The sequence below is a fragment of the Aricia agestis genome, chromosome 6 (genome assembly GCF_905147365.1).
Source record: "Aricia agestis chromosome 6, ilAriAges1.1, whole genome shotgun sequence".
Classification (NCBI taxonomy): Eukaryota; Metazoa; Arthropoda; class Insecta; order Lepidoptera; family Lycaenidae; genus Aricia; species Aricia agestis.
In genome coordinates this window covers 6800734-6806372 of record NC_056411.1, presented here as the reverse complement: position 1 = coordinate 6806372, position 5639 = coordinate 6800734, and positions in this window count along the sequence as shown.

Sequence of the window (5639 nt, the reverse complement as noted above, 5' to 3'; positions counted from 1 at the left end):
TATTTTGTCAAGTAAAATATAGGTAATACATATGTGATGTGATGTATGTATATGTTACGCTCAAAGACCGAAAACCCTTATTGAGTGGAAAAATAGCTCGCCACGCGTCGTGTCCACAGTGAAACATTTACGATGCGAAATTCGCGTTGTCGCTCTTATGGAAACGGCCACGACGCGTTTTGGAAATCACAAAAAAACCATAACGCGTTTTGAACATATTTCATTCTTACCTTATCGCAAATGCAATAGCTTAAAATTAAAATCCCTAATTGTTTTAAGTGAAATATTATAGAGATCGCCCAGTTTTCCTTAAGAGGCCGGGTGCCATCGAAATTCTCATACATACGTAATACCAAAATTATTTTCTCATATGAAAATATTTTACATGTTTGAGTTAATTTTCAGCTTAAAATAGTAATTACCTAGGTTCCTGCGCAAAAATTTACTTACTACAAAATATTTAAACACTAAAAAATATTTTTTAGATTTTGGTATTACGTATGTACTTACGAGAATTTCGATGGCACCCGGCCCCTTAAATTTAATTATCTTCTTATGGATCCCGATTTAAAGTACTTGTTGACTATTTCAGATATTTTAATAAAAAAAAAACAACAATCCATTTTTAGGGTTCCGTGGTCAACAACTAACAAGGCACCCTTATAGTTTCGGTCTGTCCGTCCGACTCCGCGGTTTTGCTCAGAGACTATAGGGACCTACAACGCTGTAATTTGGCATGAATGCACATATTAATGTGGCCGACAAAATGGTCCATGAAATATTTACCTTCCCTTCCCTACACATCAAACGGGGATGAATTTATTTTTTGTGTGGGGTATCGTTGGATAGGTTTTTTAAAAATATTATAAGTATTCATAGATCGTTTTCCGATTTAGGGATCCGTTTGTAAAATATTAAGTTTTAAAGTGGAAAAAATCGTTACTGTCCAGTCCCCCCCTTCTACTTCTTCTGGAAATGTGAAAAAATTCACAGGAGTAGGAAATATGCTGAATTTAAAAGGAAAGCTATCACGGCTAAGAATACTTTATAAGCTACTAGCTGTCCCGGCAAACGTTGTTTTAATAATAATAATAATCATTTATTTCAAGTATCCCAGACTCATATACGTACAAGATCAAAAAAAAAAAAATTACAAACAAAAGTCACATAAGCATACTTACATAATATTTAAATAATAATTATTTTGGTCTGTATTCTGCATGCATGCGACAGCAGTGACTGATATACGGGTTATCAGGGCGTTCACAGAGCGCGGCCAGCATGCCGTTGGAGCCCCGTTTTGACATATATTTTTTTTTGTCTGAAAAATAGATATTGGCCGATTCTCAGACCTACTCAACATGCTCACAAAATTTCATGAGAATCGGTCAAGCCGTTTCGGAGGAGTATGGCAACGAAAACTGTGACACGAGAATTTTATATATTAGATTAAGTAATAGTCGATCAACTAAAACAAATGTATTCGGCGAAGTATAAAGGAACTTTTCGTTAAAATTCCTTTGAAAGTAACTGAGATGATGTTGTCAGTAGTGTAAAACACGTTATAAATGTACATTCATTGACTATACAAAAATTAAAAAAAAAACTAGCGGTACTCCGTAGTAACGGAAACGTAAGTACGGAACCCTATATTGCGCGTGGCCCGACACGCACTTGGCCGGTTTTAATTTGACAACAGGCTTCAACCATAGCTTCAACCATAAACAAAAGAGACTTATAGGCTTGTCACAAACTTCACAAAGGACTCTGCCACAGTATAGCAATATGAGGAACTAATATTGCTATACTGTGACTCTGCTCTCAGCCTTTTGACTTCTTACCTTAAAAATAGGACTCAAAGGGTTGAGGTAAATAGTAAAACGTCTAAACTCTAATGGAACCAAAATAGAATCAGATGTCCCACAGGGATCTATATTAGGCCCGCTTCTTTTTCTCATCTATAATAACATCTTTCTTTTGCCTTCTCTAAAACAAAATTTGACAATGTGATTACAGACTGTAATGGTAATAATAATTGTACTATAATTAAATTACTTACACTGCAAGTTGCAGTCTTGCAACTTGCAGTGAAACCGGCCCTTAATAAAATGAATTACTGAACTATTAATACTCTCGTTAAATTTAAGTTCGTAGGTTTTTAAGTTTGCATATAGTTAGCATCAACATTTTTGTTACTACTATAAACAATGTTGAATTGTTTACTTTAATTAAATTTAATTTGCATAGAATTAATATCACATAACTCAGAGGTTAAAAACATATTTTATCCACTTAACCAAATTGTTTAAATACCTACAAGAGTCAAGACACAAATAAAACAAAAATATCTTCTACAAGATGTGGGCGACGGACCGCAACTACGTTGCGCCAAAATTCGTTTACCGCGCGAGAACCGTTCATTTTTCCGGGACAAAAAGTATCCTGTATGTCCTTTCCCGGGACTCAAAGTATACCAATACCCATACCAAGTTACAGCAAAACCGGTTCAGTGGTTTGAGCGTGAAGAGACCGTAACAGATAGACAGACAGACACACTTTCGAATTTGTTATATTATTATTATTTATTTATTAGTATGGATTATATTTTTAAAAAATTGAGAAAATAATATCTTATTCTTGTAACTTGCTAACTAGCATAATCTAATACTAGGTAAGTACTGTCAAAATGTTGAAAATCGGCGAAGTGCGAGTCGGACTCGCGCATGAAGGATTCCGTACTATTACGTGTTTTTGTATGGGAGCCCCTCTTAAATATATTTTATTTTTATTTTATAATTTTTAATAAGAATTTCTAATAAGAAAACTACACCATTATGGTGTAAGGGGCACGGCACTTAAACTTCTAAAATCTTACCTTACAAATAGAACGCAGAGGGTGGAAGTTAACTCCATAAGGTCTAATGGAACCAAAATAAAACTAGGTGTGCCACAAGGGTCCATTTTAGGGCCTTTTCTTTTTCTCATCTATATAAATGATTTACCTTATCTTGTTAAAGATAAGCATGAGATAGTACTTTTTGCTGATGACACTTCACTAATTTTTAATGTGAAGAGGCGACAATTTAATTATGACGAGGTAAATAGTGCTCTCTCAAAAATAGTACATTGGTTTAATGCTAATAATTTACTTTTGAACTCTAATAAAACAAAATGTTTAAAATTTATCTTGCCAAATGTTAGGCAAGTACAAACCAATGTACTATTAAATGATGAGAAAATGAATTTAGTAGACACCACCGTATTCCTAGGCATAACGCTGGATTGTAAGTTACAATGGGGTCCACATATTGCGAAACTGGCAGATAAGCTTAGTTCTGCAGCATATGCTGTTAAAAAAATTCGTGAAATCACTGATGTAGAGACCGCGCGATTAGTTTACTTTAGCTACTTTCATAGCATAATGTCTTACGGCATCCTCTTGTGGGGAAACGCGGCGGACATTAATACAATATTTGTGCTGCAGAAGCGAGCTATTCGTTCTATTTATAAGATGTCGTCTTTGGAATCTCTAAGAGAAAAATTTAAAGAAATAAGAATTCTGACCGTCACATCTCAATACATTTTGGAAAATCTCTTATATGTTAGAAAGAACATAAATATTTTCAAAAAGAAAAGTGATAATCATAATGTAAATACTAGAAATAAGAACAAGTTAGCAATACCAATGTTCAGACTAGCCAAAATAAGCAAATCCTTTAAAGGCCAATGTATACGCCTATACAATAAAATCCCAGAAAATGTTCAAAATCTACCTTTAAACAAATTTAAAAAAGCAGTTAAAGAACGTTTGTGTGCTAAAGCGTATTATAAAGTCAATGATTTCTTCGAGGACAGCACACCTTGGGAATAGGGTGGCTCCATGCAGGTTACTTTTCTTTTAATTTTGTTACATAGCTGTAAGCCATAACATTGTAATTTTCCATTTTTTTTGCAAAAGATGGCCCCGTGCGAGTTTCTTACGCCGGTTCTTCTCGGCGGGGTATTTCCCGAACCGGTGGTAGGCAACGTAGTTTCTTCGTTCGACTTTCAAAAAGTGTATCATGATACCCATTTTGAATAAAAAGATATTTTATTTATTTTATTTTATTTTATTTATTTATTAATTAGATGTCCCGCGCAGCTTCGCCCGCGTAATTTAGGAATTTTACGGAAACCGTACATTTCCCCATAAAAAATAGCTTATGTCCCTACTCCCTTCACGTGGTCTACTATATATATCTGTGCCAAATATTGCCATAAAAATTGATCCAGTAGTTGGTGAGATAAACTCTTTCTAATACTTATTTCTTCAGTTTTTCCCTCATTTTCCTGAGTTTCTTCGGTCGCATTAATCTTAGCGTGTTAATATAATATAGCCTATAGCCTTACTCGATAAATGAGCTATCTAACACTGAAATAATTTTAGTTCCTGAGATTAGCGCGTTCAAGCAAACATACTCTTCAGGTTTATAATAATATAAAGTATATATTTTTTTAAAGTATAGCTTGATAAACTCGAGTCTCGATCTAAAAGACTATGAAAAGTACCAATAACATATATGGTAGTGATAATGATGATGATGAATGTAATTTGCATAGTAGCATATGCTTTCCGTTCTTAAAACAATGCCGAAACTCCCAAACTTGTATCTATTAATTCGAAGTTCTCTCAGCACCTTCCCAACCACAGTATACCAGGTGCTTCGGTGCAAAATCTTACTTGTTGGTAAGCATATGCATGCTTAGAATACTTCTCACGAAACCGAAGTCACCGCATGTTTCCCTATAAATTCTGAGGAGTTCCCTCGATTACTTATGGATCCTTCATCAAATCACTACTTTTGTGAATATAATACCAAATTGGGAATACAAACGGCAGAGTAATCTTTGAATATAAAAAAACGAACATAACACCTCCCCAATTTTGAAAGTCGGTTAAAATTGTAGCCTATGTATTATTAAGTTTTTGCGTGAAAGAGTAACAAATATCCATACATCCAAACTATCGCCTTTATAATATTGTAATAATAAAATAATAAATATAATATTTATAATATATTATATAAGTAATAGTAGGATAGTAGGATTATTAAAGTACAAACACAATAGGCTACTTGACCTACTTTTTTTCTTCATGCTAATCGTTTCTAAGGTTGGGTTGCACCAACTAACTTTAACTATACTGTAACTTTAAGGGGGCGACCTATGTTTGTATAAAATACAGCTAATTACAACAATATCCTCGTCACTATCCTTCATAATGCAAATGCAAATTAACAGGCTATGACGGACTAAAAATAACTAAATTGCCGATGATGAATCCGAATGCTAGCTTCACTCTGCATCCTCTATCAGTTGTATTACGGGAAGTGCTCTGAGGAATTGTTCGGAATCATACCACCTGCAACTTTTCGCCTTCGTCCCACGTGAAAAATATACCATCCTCATCACCTTGATGAGTGGCAGTCTTCCACCGTGCGTTTCTCGCGTAACTTTCTGCCGCGCACTGTAAAATTCTGGAACAAACTGTCACAAGCGGTATTTCCGGACCTATACGACCTGCAAACCTTCAAGAAAAGAGCGTATTCCCTCTTAAAAGGCCGAAAACGCACCTGCCGCTCTTCTGATGTTGCGAGAGT